Raw genomic sequence first — 17,941 nt, forward strand, 5'->3', positions numbered from 1 at the left:
TTTGGCTGCAACCATTAATACCAAGGTCTACTATACAATTCGCTATTTGGTCTGCTTCGTAATTTTTGATATCAAGACCTGTTACTATAGTATCTATCTGAATACTACACCATAGTGATAGTGTGTTCGGCCCATATATCTTTAAATTTTGATTTCATTTTTCTTCTTCTTTTTTACCAACTGTACGTGACATGCACAATTTATAGTGATGTCAGTCCCCAGCTGCATTATGTTTTTAGTTATGCATTTTTTCTTTTTTTTTCTTGCTTTTTAGTAAAGGTTCATAAGTAAGCTTATTGATACTGATTATAAGCACATTAGCGATTTCAGTAACTTAGATTAACAAGCCATATGTGATAGTGGCATTAATGATCCCAAAGTGTACTTCTTACCATTCTTAATGTCTTTGAGTAAGAAAGTACACATAGCTTAACACCGTTGAACTTTACTAACCATTTATGCCTAGTGTGATAGTAATGTTAATGTATGTAATCTTTAGTCTAATGTAAATATCCATTGTCGTTAATGTGGGTGAATTAAGCAGAATTTCTTACACTATTGTACAGCACTGGAATAATTATTTTATTTTATTTTATTATAGTTTTGCACATTTGGGTTTATAAAGCACTATTGGCACTTTATACAATAATTATTCTGCACTTGTACATAAAATCCTACATGCACCACTTAGGTGGCACTTTTTGTACACATTCTATAGAGTACACTAATTACATCTTGATAAGAAGTGCATCACAGGCACTAGCACTTTAAGAATAATGACACTTTAATTCACAGCCAGCAAGATTTATAAATTACTTGAGCCTTTGATACTTCTAGGCTCTCTTATCACACTAACTTAGGTATTTATACACATTAACATATTGGCACTTGGTTCCGCTAGATAGTGCATGTCGATCTTAATTTCTATTGCCGTCCGTTTAGCTGATATTCCCATAGTGATGGATTAGCATAGCGGTCGCCATAGAAACGAACGGCGGACGTCACCACGCAATTACGTCACGTAAGGGGAGTGGCCTGTAAGCGCATGCGCACTGGGCACAGGGGAACGCCGGCAACACAGCGGTTTCACTGGGGGTAAGCCAATTTATTGATTTAATGCATTTATTTATATTTATGTTTATTGCCATCATCTGCTTAATTGGTATAATTATATAGGGTATATAAGATGTCTGTATGTCTCATTAACTTCATGATCCTGATGAAAGTCAGTAGTGACTGAAACGTTGATCTTGGATTTTTTTAAACCTTTCCATTAAACTTTGGACTTTTAATTACGTGAGTGCAACCATTCCTTTGAATTTTCTATATATATATATATATATATATATATATATATATATATATATATATATATATATATATATATATATATATATATATATATATATTTGTGCTCGGAATTTAAATACGTAATGGATAGTAACTGTGAGCAAAGTTGGTTGTGGTGTGCCGAAACCAACGTACGAGTGGGCCTGTAAATAAAAGAGGGCCCACCAAGGAGAATGTAATTATAACAGGGTGTAGGTGGGTGGGAACAATCAGCTGAAAGGCAGAGGTGAGTAGGGGCTGGGAGTTTAAGTAGGGGACTTACTCCTCCCACAAATTCAGGCCTCCACAAGTTCAGGCCTTTTAACTTGTGCTCGGAATTTAAATACGTAATGGATAGTAACTGTGAGCAAAGTTGGTTGTGGTGTGCCGAAACCAACGTACGAGTGGGCCTGTAAATAAAAGAGGGCAAAAAGATAAATTCGAGAAATACACACTTTATTGCATTTTTTACAAAACCAAGTTGCTGAAAGCTTGGCGAAGCTCTTTCTCCGGCTGTGGAATATATGCAGTATATATGGAGGATTTCCACCGCCCCAGTCTCTTGATGATATGGACCGGTGTGTTAGTGCTAGAGGCTGCTCCTATACGGAAGGAGTGCCTAGAGAATGCAATCGGGTTGTGTCCGAGCTTAGATAACAGAATTCTGATATGAACCATCAATTTTGCTGTGGTTAACGGGTGCCCTTGTAGTGTTAAGAGCGGAGAGTCCAGTAGGTGACCGTGCAGAGTTGACCGTAGGTGGTCTAGTACTTTTACCGGACACCAGGCATTATCAGTAGGGAAGAGAGGAATTATAGTAGGGTGTAGTGACCGGTTGGTTTTAGTTGTAGGGATCGAAAGTTGGTAGTGATCTTAGTGAGGTGTGATATTTTAAGTCTTAGCTTCGTATCTCCTTGACAAATTACGGTGAACTCTCTAGGTCTGAGAAAACCGTAGAAAGCGAGATATAAAGCAGATTTGATCACCGTATTTGTGCCGATGTCGAATGGGGCTGTGTCAAGGAGATTGCTAAGTGACCTGAAGATAGGCCCATCTATAGGTAATCTAATGGTAGAGAGTGGAGGTGAAACCTTTGATATTCCTTTCAAAACCTTTTTGACGGGGTATGAAGACAGGAAAGGTGTGTTGTTAGGAAAAAAAGGTGAGGCTGTGGTGCTGGACCCCCGTGAGATATAGTTTAATGGTGTTGTGAGATAGTTTAAGGTGTAGGTGGAAAAAAGAGGCAAAAGCCACCATGGTTTGAATAGAGAAGTCACCTTGTAAACCGAACTCTGCTGTGAATTTATTAAATATATTAAGAGCCCTATTGTAAGTGATAGCCGTGTTTGGTGATAATGCTTGGTGAGTGAGTGCTCTAGCGTGGTTCAAGAGTGTGCTTAATCCAGGATTAGATCGTGGAACCGTGGTGTCCTGGATGGTTGTAGGGGAGCCGTTGGGAGTGCCTGAGAGAATGCCTGAAATTGAGAACGAGAAAGAGCGTCAGCGGCCGTGTTGTGAATACCCGGGATGTGAAAACAAACTAAGTGAAACTGGCCGGATGCTGCCAACCAGGTCAGCTTGCGAATCAGCCGCATGATGGTCAGGGAAGATGATCGCCCTTTGTTCACGATTTCGCAAGCTGCCGAGTTATCAGAGTAGCATTTGACTGCCTTGCCAGACCAGAGATGACCCCAGGTGTGTGCGGCCGCCACAATGGGATAAATTTCAAATAGTGCTGAGGTCTCTCTGAATCCTGGCAAGGCATCCGAATCAGTGGGCCAATGGCCCCTGAACCAGTGGTTCCCAAAAATGGCTGCAAAACCGGTATTGGCTGCTGCGTCTGTGTGGATGATGGGTGAAGAGGTGGAGAGAGGGGGAATAAACATGAAGATTCCATTCCAGTCCTTCAAAAACTTCCCCCACATAGCTAAGTCAGCCTTGGCGTGGGGGTCCAAAGAAACTGTGCCAGAGTCCGGAACTCCGTGCAGCAGGCAAAGGAGTCTGGATATGAAAGACCTTCCCTGCGGAATGATGCACATTGCAAAGTTCAGGGATCCGAGAAGGGACTGAAGTTATTTTCTAGTGCAAACATCATTCCGCAGGAACAAGTCATCTCCCCTCTCAAACGTGACAGTTTGTCGTGGGGGAGGCTAGCTCTGAGGTTAACCGAGTCCAGTTCTATCCCCAGAAAGGTCAATTTAGTTGTGGGGCCTATAGTTTTGGCAGTGGACAAAGGGACTCCAAGTGTGGAAAATAGTGCAGTAGTGCTTCTGATTGCTGTGGGTGAAGGTGACCCTGGCTCTATTAGTAAAAAGTCGTCGAGGTAGTGGATAACGGAGTGACACCTGGTGACGTTCAGAAGCAGCCAGCATAGTGACTCTGCGAAAATGTCGAACAGTTTGGGGCTGCTTCGAGAACCGAAAGTGAGTCGTGTAGAGAAGTAATATTTCCCTCGCCATTTAACACCGTGTAAGTGCCAGAGTGAGGGGTGCATGGGTAGTAATTTAAACGTTAGTGATGTCCGTTTTGCTAAGCCAGGGTCGATTACCAGATGATATGATGGACTGTATGGCGTCGACGATGGTTACGTACTGAAGTGAGAATTCGTCTGCTGGAATGAGTGCGTTTATGCTTGGAACAAAAGAGGAGTGCGGTGCCGATAAATCAATAATTAGACTTTTTTTTTTTTGGGGGGGGGGGTTTTTGGGGGGGAATATTTGTGAATAGCAATACCAATGGGGTTAGTGCGCCAGGAGGAGAATGGTGAAGAGGTGAAGGGGCCGATCATGAAACCGTTGGTGATTTCAGAGGCAATGAGAGTGTCTATGGAGACTGGGTCTAAACGTGCTGACTGGAGATTAGGGCATTCTAGTGTACCTGGGGGAATGGCTACAATACCCGTGAGAAACCCTTTAGTGAACCCTGTGGTGAGATAATCCACCAGATGATTAAGCCTGGGATCCCTTGTCTTGAGCACCACAGAGATATCACCGTAATTGAATGCCTTGTTCTCAAGTACATCCTGTGAGGCTATGAGCAAGGACACCAGACACACATCCTTCCCGTCTAGGATATCTTTCCTGATGGAGTCAGGGACGGAGTGTGCTGGTGACTCAAATGGTGTAATGGCTGTGCCCGGTGCTGGAGGGGGGAGTATAGGAGGGCATGTTGGTATAGTAGGTACAGCCTTGAAAGCGACTGGGACTACCGTGGTAGTACCTGGGGAGGAGATGGCGCTTTCCACCTTAGATAGCCTGCTATTGAGGGTCTGTAGATTGGCCAAGATCTCTGCCAGGGTATCCTGGGTGGCCGTGCTGTTGCTTGGTGGTTGTCCTTGAGAGCTAGTCCCTGGCCTGGGCTCGGGGGCTTGGTGAGTAAGTAGCCTATAAAGTTCAGCCTTCCTAGCTGTGGCCGGAAAGGGGATGGCCCTGAGCCTAAGCTCGGCCGTAATTTTGGGAATAGTCCATGCTCTCAAGGACGTGGGGGTTGAAAGAGTGAGTGATTCGCCTGGAGACCCGGGTCTGGTAGGCGTGAATGGAGTTTCTTCTGTCAATTCTTTGGTTGGAATAGGTTCTTGGGACATTCTAAAAGGAATTATTATGTGAAAGATATATTAGAAGGGGCGTAAGGTAAGTAGGCTGGGTATGTGGGGTGGTGTATATGGAAGAACTGGACTGTAATGCTAGATGCCAAAGCGAACAACTTAACTGTTGAATGTTTGGATAGGTGAGGCCCTGCTAATGCCAAGTGGCGGTGAGAGGCTCTACCTATGATTTGGCTTATGACGTAGTTGCCACAGACGTGGTGGCGGGATGTTGGCCTCTCGGTGACAGTAGAGAGAAATCAAAACGTGTGGCCGTGACAGGTGAGGCCCTGACTAGCGCCCTGTAGTAGGGCATGCGAGGCTTGTAACTATGATTTGGGCGTGGGGCCGTACCTCCGTGTTGAGGTGGGGGGGGGATGGAAGGCCTCGTTGGGACGGGATTTCTGATAGGGTGCGCTAAGGCATTAGCCTAGACCCTGTAGCCAGTTCGATTGTATATTTAAGGATAAGGTGAGAGGACTGGAATGTTGTGTAGATACTAACCTTGACTTCTTGCAAATGGTATCTGGAACCTTCTGGTGGTTATAAGTGTGGTAAGTCTCGTCTTATGCTGTCCTTGAGGAAGAGTCCTGAGGCTTTAAGACAGATGTTGACGTATTTATGCGTATCGTGGTGGCGTATGATTTGAATTGGGAGTAGGTTGTTTGTTAGGGGCGCAACGTGAGATCCTGCATTGAGGGATCTGGAAGGTTTAAGTGTGTGACTGGGCTGAAATAGATATTTGTGAGAAGGCTGGATGAGGCCTTGGGGTGACGATTGGACGTATTTGGGTATAGACGTAAGTACCTGAAGGTATGGCTGAGTACCGGGTCAGGTTTTGGTGTTTACCCGAGCCTGATGGCTGTATGATCGTATGTCTGAGTAGAAATAATAGTAAAGAATTAACGTACCGTGGGCGTAAGCCTGTGGAAAAGTAGTAATGAACTTGAGACCGTGATAGGTTTTATATGAGGTGTAGTAACAAACGAGTTGTGAACTATACCTTGGTTTGACATAAAGAAATTACGTAATGCGAAACGGTTTAACTGTGTAGAACCGGGGGAAGCCTAGAATAATACTGGAGCTAAGGGTTAACCGAAGAAAAATTCCATAGTTAACGACAGGTGTGGAGGTAAGTAATAAAACCCAATATGTAAACATTTTAGGCCTATGACTTTATAATGCAAAGTGATAAAATACAATACCTGTTCCTGTAATAAAAGACCTTGAAATAAACAACTTTAGCGCAGAAAAAGCGAGAAACCGATGCAGTCTGTAAAGCCAAAAATATGTGACAGCGTGATTATATGGAAAATGAATAGTACAGACGTTTATGTGCCGGATATTGTGTTTATAAACAGTATTTATTAGTATATGTGACAAAATGAAGTGTTTAATAGGTAAATATGTGTTGTGGCAAGGTCAGAGAGGCTTTCTATGTTAGTAATAGATTGGAGTGCTCTCTATTCCCAGCATGATGGGGTTAATTGGTGGGAGTCACCCCTTGAATGTTATATACCAGGTGAATGTAATTAACCAGCACTAGGGTTTTAAAAGGTTAGCCTCTGAAGACAGAGAGTCTAACAGCTGGGAGAGAGGAGGCAGTTAAGCCTGAGACAAAGGTACTGTGTGAAACCTGCTTAAAGTGCTGTATTTCATTTTGTTTAAAACTGGGAACTAGATTAGCTGGCCAGTTGGATAGTTAGTAATACTGTTTAGTAAGTCTCCAAGTTGGAGTAGGATTTATTTTCTTTTTGTTTTATTTTGTGGGAGAGCACAACCTTGTATATATTGTGGAAAGTGACAATAAACTGCAGTACTATTTTATCCTGACTGTTGCATTTGAAGTTTGTGAAGAGCCTGGCCATCCTGCCACAGTGTATAGAAACTGTACGTTTATGATAGACGTGGATATTTTAAAAAGTAGTAAAACAAATTAACTGGTTAACATAGAAAGAAAATCACAAGGCAGATTTTTAAACAAGCTAATTATATCCCCAAACTGACAAAAAAAGGTATCAGTAGCAATATGACCGAACAGGGAATATACGTAAAGAAAAGTAGAATTCGTGAAATAGAACTTAGTGCATACTGTAGCCTATTTGAATAAGAACTAGCCGAATATGGATTTAGAGCAAGGTGTTTGTGTTTTAATCGTACGAAATAGATTGGTCCTGGGTGACCAAACGGAAATAAGAGAATGCCCGTAATAATATTACTGTGTATATAAATAATAATAGATTAGGTAGTTTCCGTACAAATATGTAAAAGCAGTGATAAAGTGCCGAGCGTTCGTCTGTTTTGGCGTGAACACTGAAATCGGTTAAAAAAGCGTGTATTTGTACGAATATGATAGAGGGAGCCTACCCCTACGTTTTTAGGCCCGAACGGCGGGAAATAGCGGGGCGCTATTTCCTACGCCTAACTTACGTGAACGTGCCGGTCTCGTGACCGGAAACCGGGTACCTTGACCGGGAACCGAGTGGAAGGCCTCAAACGGACAGAGGACTGGTCTGGACGTCTGACTGCTGGAAACAGGAAAAAATTCTGGAGGGAAGCTGGACAGGAAGTGCTTGTTGCTATGGGGACAAAACAATCAGCTGAAAGGCAGAGGTGAGTAGGGGCTGGGAGTTTAAGTAGGGGACTTACTCCTCCCACAAATTCAGGCCTCCACAAGTTCAGGCCTTTTAACATATATATATATGTATTTTAGTATTTTTCTTTATCTTGCAACTGTGCCTCCCTGTCAATCACTTTTGAAAAGATCAGTCCTTTGCATTTAGCAGGCATCATAGAGAAAGCATACAGCAAAAAGGAGCAATGAAACAGTGTTTCTATTCCTCCTCCTCATATGCAACATTATTCCTGCCTCTGCCTTGTTAGAATGGAATTTGATGTTTGTTAAAGGGACACTATAGTCACCAGAATAACTACAGCTTAATGTAGTTGTTCTGGTGAGTATAATGGTTCCCTTCAGGCCTTTTTCATGCAGACACTGCCTTTTCACAGCCCCATGCCGGTTTTAGCCAGTCCAATGGGATTTCCCTATGGGAAAGCATTGGATTGGCCATTTTGATTATGACAAAAAGGGGCCAGAGCCAGCACCGACGGACCGCTGGAAATAAGGTGAGTTTTAAACTTTATAGGGGAGGTAAGGGGGGGCAAGCCACCTAAATGGTGGGTTAAACACTATAGGGTCAGGAATACATGTTCGTGTTCCTGACCCTATAATATTCCTTAAATCTTTGATATTTTTTTTTAATTTGAATTTTATTGAAAGTTTTATCGTGAAACATCTGTACTATAATCTGCGTAGTAAAGTTATACACTGGCGTATTAACACTGTTGACTGTATGAAATAAATAACATTTGTCTATACCATCATTGTTATTTTGAGTATGTCATAAGAAACGTTATTACATAAGGAAACAATATGTATGGGCGATGCAGAACCAAGGATATCATAAAAGCAGTAGAACTCTTTAGTATACGGCCATTACTGAGCTTTACATGTTGGGGCAACTGTGGTTTAAGGAGGTTTAACAGGCTTGCATAGCTCGCGGTGTAGTGCCAGCTTGGTTCGAGTCCCGTTATGTGAGTCTCTGAATTTTGAGGTGCCCGACCGAGTGCCAGGGTTTGTTTGTACTGGTGTTCTTGTCTCTCTGTGGGGGCTGTGCCTTTTTTTTTTGGGGGGGGGGGAGATTTAACCTTCTGTTGGGACCCAACGGTGTCGCTGGTTGCAGTCTCTGTGGTGGCTGCTCTTGTGCGGGTTCTCAGCCCGAGTTTCTGCATCAGTGGCTCTGGATCCTGTTGATGTCGGTGTTGCTGTAATGTCTCCACTGGTCACCACCAGGGATCACCCTAGTCCCCAGCGGTACCGTATAGAGTGATCTCTGAGCTTTCTGGCAGTGGGAGCTAGCTTCCTCCTTTCCGCTATGGCAGAGAATGGTATGTCCGCATAGAAGGAGACCGCCTGGCCCTTGTATTGTATCGTTCCCCGTTCTCTGGAGCACTTCATAACCGCCGCCTTCACTGTGATGTCCCGGGTTATGGCTATTACGTGTCTGGGCGCGTCACTTGGAGCCGCAGCTGATTTTCTCACTCTGAATGCGGAGGTGATCGTGTTTTGGGGAGGATGGTCCCTCATGACCATGGTGTCTATTAGGTCTCTCACAAAGGTGAGTATCGTTTCATCAGGTACTTGTTCTGAGATTCCCCTGAGACGCAGATTTTTTTGTCTGTGGCATGTTTCCAGGGTGGTCACTGCTTGGGTCAGCTGTTGGACCTGGGAGGAGAGGCTGTCCAGTTTGGTGTCGGTGGTTTGTATGTGTTTGTCTCTGGAGGCCTCCCTACCTTCCATCTCCTGCACCCTGTGACGGATCTCCCCTATTTCAGCTTGGGCTGCTGTGAGGTCTTCCTTCCAAACCTTCCAGAGGTCAGTCAGTAGCCTCCTTATATCCCCTTTTGTGGAGGGTGTTTCATCCTCATTGTCAGTGTCCGACCGCTCAGACTCCGCTCCTGAGAGGGGAGAGCTCAGCGGTTCTTCCTCCTCCTGGGAGGCCTCTGATGGCTCCAGCGAACCCTGTGACGCCGGCTTCTCAAAGGAGAGCCGAATATCTTGCTGCCGGGGAGCTGCCAGGTGATGTGGCTTCTTGTGTTTGCGCCCCATAGCCTCTTTGTGTGGGGGGTGTCGGTGTGGTCGTTGGGATTACCGTTTTAGTGGCTTTTTTTTTCTTCTTTTCCCGGCTCGAACGGAGCTCAAGGGAGACACGTCTGCTTGCAAGCGCTGTAGGCCACGACCCCCAAATTTTTGATATTTTTAAAAGTAAACTGAGCACTTGATTAACACACATTTTATTTCAATGGTATAAATTTAAGAGAAAAGAAAGTTACCCTTTAAATTAAAACAAGAGAACCTTTCTGCTTCCAGGAAACTATATATATTGTTGTGAATATCCTTTAAGTAAAGGCAAAACTAATTTTGCTGTGGTTCAACTTGTTTTATATTTGTATGTTGTTGGAGCAGGTCACTGGTACACATGAGGTATGAGGTAAAGTGACAATTTTAGAAAACAAATCATCTAACCTAAACATGGGTTATATGCACTGAACAAAATTATAAACGCACCTTTTGTTTTTGCCCCCATTTTTCATGGGATGAACTCACAGGTCTAAGACTTTTTCTATGTACACAAAAGGCCTATTTCTCTCAAATATTGTTCATAGAAACTGTGTTAGTGAGCTCTTCTCCTTTGCCGAGATAACCCATCCACCTCACAGGTGTGACATATCAAGATGCTGATTAGACAGCATGATTATTGCAAAGGTGTGCCTTAGGCTGGCCACAATAAAAGGCCACTCTAAAATGTGCAGTTTTATCACACAGCACAATGCCACAGATGTCACTAGTTTTGAAGGAGCGTGAAATTTGCATGCTGACTGCAGGAATGTCCACCAGAGCTTTTGCCCGTGAATTGAATGTTCATTTCTCTACCATACGCAGTCTCCAAATGCGTTTCAGAGAATTAGGCACTACATCCAACCTGCCTCACAACCGCCGACCATGTGTAACCACACCAGCCCAGGACCTCCACATCCAGCATCTTCACCTCCGACCAGCCACCCGGACAGTTGCTGCAATAATCAGTTTGCATAACCAAAGAACTTCTGCACAAACTGTCAGAAACAGTCTCAGGGAAGCTCATCTGCATGCTCGTCATCCTCATCGGGGTCTCGACCTGACTGCAGTTCATCATCGAAACCGACTTGAGTGGGCAAAGGCTGACATTCAATGGCATCTGGCACTTTGGAGAGGTGTTCTCTTCCCGGATAAATCAAATTTTTCACTGTACAGCGCAGATGGCAGACTGCGTGTATGGCGTTGTGTGGGTTAGCAGTTTGCTGATGTCAGTGTTGTAGATCGAGTGGCCCATGGTGGCGGTGGGGTTATGGGCAGGCATATGTTATGGACAACGAACACAGTTGCATTTTATTGATGGCATTTTGAATGCACAGAGATACCGTGACGAGATCCTGAGGCCCATTGTTGTGCCATTCATCCACGACCATCACCTCATGTTGCAGTATGATAATGTATGGCCCCATGTTGCAAGGATTTGTACACAATTCCTGGAAGCTGAAAACATCCCAGTTCTTGCATGGCCAGCATACTCACCGGACATGTCACCCTTTAAGCATGTTTGGGATGCTCTGGATCGGCGTATACGACCGCGTGTTCCAGGTCCTGCCAATATCCAGCAACTTCGCACAGCCATTAAAGAGGAGGCCACAATCAACAACCTGATAAACTCAACGTGAACGAGATTTCATTCACTGCATGAGGCAAATGGTGGTCACACCAGATACTGACTGTTTTCAGACCCCCCGGACCTCCCCAATACAGTAAAACTGCACATTTTAGAGTGGCCTTTTATTGTGGCCAACAAAACAGAACAACTACATGGTTAAGTGTTAAATATCAAATTACTTAACTCCAATCAGTCTGTAGCCTCCCAAGATCGTTATCCACCCAAAACGATCATATATATGTATAGAACCACAAGCAGAAATGGGATACGGCTGTACAGTCTATGGGGGGAACATACAAAGAAAAAACAATAGTGTGATACAGTATATACAGTGAAAATGTGCGCTTAAATGGATGCACTCACGAGATAGTGGAGATAAAAGAGCATTCAAGGTGCCTCCCCAGGAATTATGGGGGGATGCTGGTATCCTTTGATAATGTCGAGTAGCCAATGGGACACAGGACTCCAGGTGAGTAGTAGTAGAAAAATATTCGTAATTTTATTCTTTTTAAAAGGTGATACAACACCATAAAGATAAAATATAAAAGTGCAGCAATAGGTCCAACGCGTTTCGTTCAACACAGGAACTTCATCAGGGACCGCACAATAAAAGAAATCAACAGCAATATTGCAGATTGTAAAAAAATACTTTTATTGTGGCCAGCCTGAGGCACACATGTGCAATAATCATGCTGTCTAATCCGCATCTTGATATGCCACACCTGTGAGGTGGATGGATTATATCGGCAAAGGAAAAGTGCTCACTAACACAGATTTAGACAGATTTGTGAACAATATTTGAGAGAAATAGGCCTTTTGTGTACACAGAAAAAGTCTTAGATCTTTGAGTTCAGCTCTTGAAAAATGGGGCAAAAACAAGTGCTGCATTTATAATTTTGTAAAGTGTATATATTAAATAATCGGAAATAATACACTTCATGTTTTACAAATGAAATGATCTAGAGTTAGTTTTAAATAATACTCTTATGTGATTTAACAATTTAAGGATGTTAGGACATATCCGTACATCCTAACTATAACAGATTTTACTTATTTTAGGGCTTAATGACACATCCTGCAATTTTTATGTAAACAGGGTTAAATCCCTGCTCAGATATGTCAGCCTGTGCCTTCTATAGTATTCCCAGACTTTTTGATATGCTGCAATAAGCTCTTTAAAAAGGAATTTAAATGCCTATAAAGAAATCACGGTGTGATAGGATTAAATCCCTGCTCACACCAGAAGACCCAGGGATGGTCCATCAATGGATACCTGGGGCTACCCTCTGTCAGCTGGGGTGATTTTTAGTGGCCCCATATTGACTGATGAACTCTTAGCAGCAGATTTAGTAGTAAGAGTAGGTTCGAGTTAGTGTTAGCTGTAGGGTTATGGTTAACTGTAGGGTTAGGGTAAGGATTAGTGCTGGATTTAGGCTTAATACTGTTTTAAGGTTAGTGTAGGATTAAGGTTCATATTGGGGTAGGTATACCTTTAGCATTTGTTTAAGCAATAATATATGATATTAAATAAAAGCCATTTCTATCCTTTAACCCCTTAAGGACCAAACTTCTGGAATAAAAGGGAATTATAACATGTCACACATGTCATGTGTAATTAAGGGGTTAAAAAAATACATAATATGTATGGGGCATTTAAATAGAATCCTTAAATGATGGTAAAACAAATACGGACAGAGATTGTAGAAATTCTGGGTTTTGTTTTGGTTAAGAAAATGAGCAATACATCTGTCCTTAAATGGTTAAATATGCAGAATCTTGGAGAACCTTAAAAAGTGTAGACTATACATTAGCAGAATAATTATTTTATAGCATCCGTCGTCGTAAATCACAGTACATTTGAACAATACAATCTAAGGATCATTACTCTTCTTCACACATTACGATTGCTAAAATATTACTCACATAAAGCTCAAATCATCTTCAGTTTCTTCCATTGCTGCTATAGTTATACATTTGGGTACATGGAGATATAGCCAAAATTATTGCTTGAAGATCTGTAATCTGTATTTTTTGTTTTGTTTTGTTAAATGTCTGTTTACTCATAATACCCATAGCTACAAAATGTATTAAACAGGCACACTACCACTTGCTTTTAATGTGGTTATAATTATTTACAATTATTTTTACAGCAGACCAATTCATGATAGGTGGATCATGAATAGATGATGATTGTGATGTTAAAAATGTCATATGAATGTTGTGTTTCCATGCAGTACACTAAATATGTATATTTTACTTTTTTTTTTAACTTAGATCTATTTATTTTAACTACATGTGCTTAGAAACTGAAGTCAAAGGTTATTTTTTCTGAGTTTTGTAATAATAGAATTCTCATTACCATCAAATTGTGTGGTGTAGTATATTTTTGTGATATATCAGTGTATTTCATTTTTTTAACACTGTATGTGTATACACTGGCTGAGCCAGGCTGTTTTATCCTGTACTGTAACCTGGAAAGTGCATATGAGAGTATCACTAATAATATCCTGGTAATCTGTAGTGTGTATGAGTATATCACAGAGCTCCAAGCAACGCAATGTGCATTTGTCACATGGAACTGCAAAGCTGGGTTTCTATCTAATGTAGAGAATGACTGTACATTTTCAGAATAGGTTTAGACAGTGTTTTCCCTCCTTCCCCTTTTCCTTCCTCACCATTCTCCCCCTATATGTTTTAAGCTTGGCAGTTGGCACCCTCATTTTGCCTACTTTTCTGGAATTATCTGGGGTCTGGTTGACTCCACATCTGTAGCTTCCCAGCCCCTTGCACCACTGGATGCAGGGATGCGGTGATATCACATCCTGTCTTCTGATTAATGCTCATGAGATGGGATATGTCGCTGTCTTTGCTACTGGAGCAGGCAGAGACAGCGCTGTGCATTTGAGGCTTCCAATGTAATGGGAGGAAACTCTCACTAGAGATTTTCAGGTAGTATGATAGTAGTATAAAACGTATTTTGTTTCATTTCCTGTTGCTTCATGCACATTTCAATAAACATTCCTTCCTTCCAATGGAAAAAATAGATAATTGTGGTATTCATATTAGCTGTTTCCTTATCTAATGTATCCATGCCCCGTGTTTTTATTATTAAAGAATCCAATGCTGTTTTTTTCATTACATTTATTTCAGTTCCTTCCAATATTTATTTGATGGTAGAAAAGGGATGTTAAAGTGAAGGTTAGTAGAAAAATAAAAATAATAGACCACATCTGTATCTGCATAAATTACAGAGGTGCACATCAAAGAGACAGATTTTCATAGTTATTCAATTAGTGACTCAAATGTATTTCAGCATAAAAAAAGAACAAACCAATATGAATTATGTAAGAAAAGAAAATATATACTAAATGACCCTTGCAGTGCTTTCAAATAAAAGTAAGATACAGTATATTTAAGTATTTTATTCAAGTATCAGATTAAAGAGTAAACATTATCAACAAGATATCTTGCGTATGGAATGAGTGATTGCTTTATTAAAGTTAAAATGTTCTCACGTTTGAGCTCTTATTCTTTCTCGTCCATATCACAAATGGCACAGCTCTGTATGCTCCTATTTAAAAAGAGAAAATAAAAATAAAAATAAAAAAATAAATACAATTAAAAAAAATCAACATACCTCTAAAAACACAAAGTGCCTCTGCAAATTCCCTCTGAATATTCACATGTTATTGACTGCATTAGTAAAGAGGCTGTTATGCACAGTAAAGACATGACACTTTTTACAACTGCTGACTGGTTTGAAATGTATGATTTCAGGTGTTAGCGGGAATCAAAAGCTGCAACACTTCAGTTTGAAGTGTGCTAGAATCGCTTTAAAATTGTATAGATTTAAAAAAATATATATATATATGTAAATCTCTGTAAATATGTCACTTCCACACCTGTCAAACTCTATTTGCTGAGAACTGAAAGACGGGTGTCTCCAAATGTTCTCCTGTTTAGCTTCACTATAACTACAGTTCATATTGTAATTGTGGTTATTCCATGAACGAGTGTGTTTCGCCCTTTGCTGGGGGAATGTAAAAACTGGACCACAGATGTCACTCGGTTTTCGAATTTATGGGAGCATTGTTCACAGCTTTGGAAAGCATTGATGCAATTCAAAAATAAGTTCTTTAAATGAGGAGGGGAAAAAATGGCTGTGAGCATTTTGTTAACTCCTAAATCAATTTTATATATATTTATTTATTTATATATATATATATATATATATATATATATATATATATATATATATTTTGTTTTGTTTTTTTCAATAGGAAATTTCTTTTTTTTTTAAATGTTATTCTAAACTCATCTAGTCAAATCGATTATTTTCTTATTAAGTTAAAGGGACACTCTACACCCCTTATTCTTGACTAGCAGTATGTCTCAACTATTTCATAGAAGTGCAAATTTCAAGAGAAATTACCTCTTTTATAGGGCCCATTGGTTGTCCGCTCGTAGAGTTGACTTCCTCACTCAACATGGAACTGATTACTTCTCATAGAGAAGTATGAGCTTCAATGAGTGGATTGCAGCAAATGCCACACATGCACACTGTGTTCCAATGCTACTCTATGAGCAGCTTTGAATTTGCTGGGAGATTATCATTAGTGGTGCAGGACTGTGGCAAGAAAACATTTCATTGTGAGGGATTCACTAAATCTATGAAAAGGATAAATTCCTTTTCATTGTGCCCTCTCTTATGCTAGTCCATAGTTGGATTAATCATCCCCCCTTCCCGTTTGCACAAAAGATATATTGAAAAATTATTTTACCCACCTTTTCCTAGAGCTAAGACTCCCTCTGATCTGCTGACCTCTCTGCCTCTTGCAATGTTTTCAATAAGGTTTTTGCATTACTGTCCCAATTCAATTCTCCTTATAAATGAGTATTGGGTACCTGATGCACAATGAACATGCTTTCCTATGAGCTGCAACATCACGTTATTTGTTACAGCAGAAGCACCTCTAGTGGCTGACATTAAATTGGTTATGTTTTACCTTGAAAGATTAAAACTACAGGACCACTGTACCTGAACACTTCATTGAGATGAACTGGTCTGTGTGACTTTAGTGGTACTTTAAATGCAATCTGCTATAACAGTGAACTATAAATCTTTCTATTATATTACCATTTTAAAAACTGATATATCAGTTTTGTAAATGTTGGCAGTGATGACTTTCCACCAGTGTAATACATTAAACTAAGTGCATTGTGTGTTTACCTCTAACCTATATGCATTATTTACTGCACCCATTATAAAATATGATGTACAGAATTAAGATGGAATTCAATAAGGAGTTTTCATTATGCTCTTAACTGGTTGTGGAAGTGCATAGATTTTTGCTAAAATTTCAAGTGTTAATAGATAAAATAGATTTTATAATGGTAAAAATGTAGGTGACATTTGCAAGTTCTCTCCTGGTTTGCGGTGTTTTTTCTTGTGCCATCTGTTCTCTTGCGAGTTTTCCATATTCATATATGATTTACCTTAGCTGGCTTGTAGCCGTGAGATTTCCTCCCTTATTTTCATGTGGAGTGAAGAATGACGAGTTCTGAGAGGCCTCCACAAAACTGTGTTTTGAAAATAAATCTCTGAATTCAGGCATGGAAGGGGATTGTGAGCTTGACATAGTTCCATTCTTGAATTGCTATGTACACAGAGTTCTCAAGAATACATGAAGTATAAGCTAATAAAATATTTTATGGATCAATAACTATTTTATAAAATAGAAAGTAAATTATGTTGAACCATGCAATTTGTAATAGCAACTTAGGCCAGTGTGTTATGCCTTTACATATAGATCCTACCTGTAATCTCCTTAATACCATACTATTACATTCGCAAGGCAATCTTTACATGCAGCATTATGTTTGTACAATCTGTAATCATGTTTTTTCATTTAAAGTGGCTCTGTCACTTCAAACATATTCCTCTTCTCTTCCTCTTTCAGAACCCATTCCACTTTTCTTAATTTCCAATATCTTTTGCTTTAAATCATAAAACAAAGTGGGACTTCCTTGTCTTATGTATTTTTTCCCTTTGCTTGCTAATTTTGACAACGGTGGAGCTTAAAGCAAGCTCCACTTCCTTTGTCAAGTTTGTCAAGCTAGCAAAGGAAGTAGAGCTGGCCTTAAAGGGACACTACAGAAACCAATACCACTTAATGTCTTTGAATTGGTCTGAGTGCAGTGTTCCTGTCCTCTTAATCCTGCAATGTAAAAAATTGCAGTTTTATAAAAACAGCTATGTTTGCGATGCATAGTTAAGACTGCCACTAGTGGTTATCTGCCAGTCAGGCATTAGTGGCACTTCCTGCAGTTTCACAGAGTGTAACTCTGTTAAACTACGCACTGTGGAGGAGGACTTCCAGTGTCTTGCAAATCCCCATAGGGAAAGCATTAATTCACCTTCGTGCTGACGTTGAAGGAGATGGCGCCAGTGCTGAAGGAGCTTGGTGCTGGAATCAGGTAAGTGGTTAAAGAGGTTTTAATCCTTTCTTAGGGGATGAGGGGCCAACTTTGTATTCCTAACAGTAAAGTGTTCCTTCAAAATCCACCATTTGTCAATACTGTCAGGTGTAGAAATAAATACACGAGCCAAATTAATCCCTACTTTGTCTTCTGTTTTAAAGAGAATTGTATCAGAAATTAAGAAAAGAAAAACCGATTCTGAAAGAGGAAACCACTAGTAGGCAGTTAAATTTGATGTGAC

The 17,941-nt window shown here is 40.8% G+C and overlaps 1 protein-coding gene across 1 annotated transcript in view; it reads left to right on the plus strand.

The window, feature by feature from the left end:
• Positions 1–17,941, plus strand: part of GALNT1 (polypeptide N-acetylgalactosaminyltransferase 1) — a 249,115-nt gene that overhangs the window by 152,867 nt on the left and 78,307 nt on the right. The window lies entirely within an intron of this gene.

The sequence above is a fragment of the Pelobates fuscus genome, chromosome 4, assembly GCF_036172605.1.
Source record: "Pelobates fuscus isolate aPelFus1 chromosome 4, aPelFus1.pri, whole genome shotgun sequence".
NCBI lineage: Eukaryota > Metazoa > Chordata > Amphibia > Anura > Pelobatidae > Pelobates > Pelobates fuscus.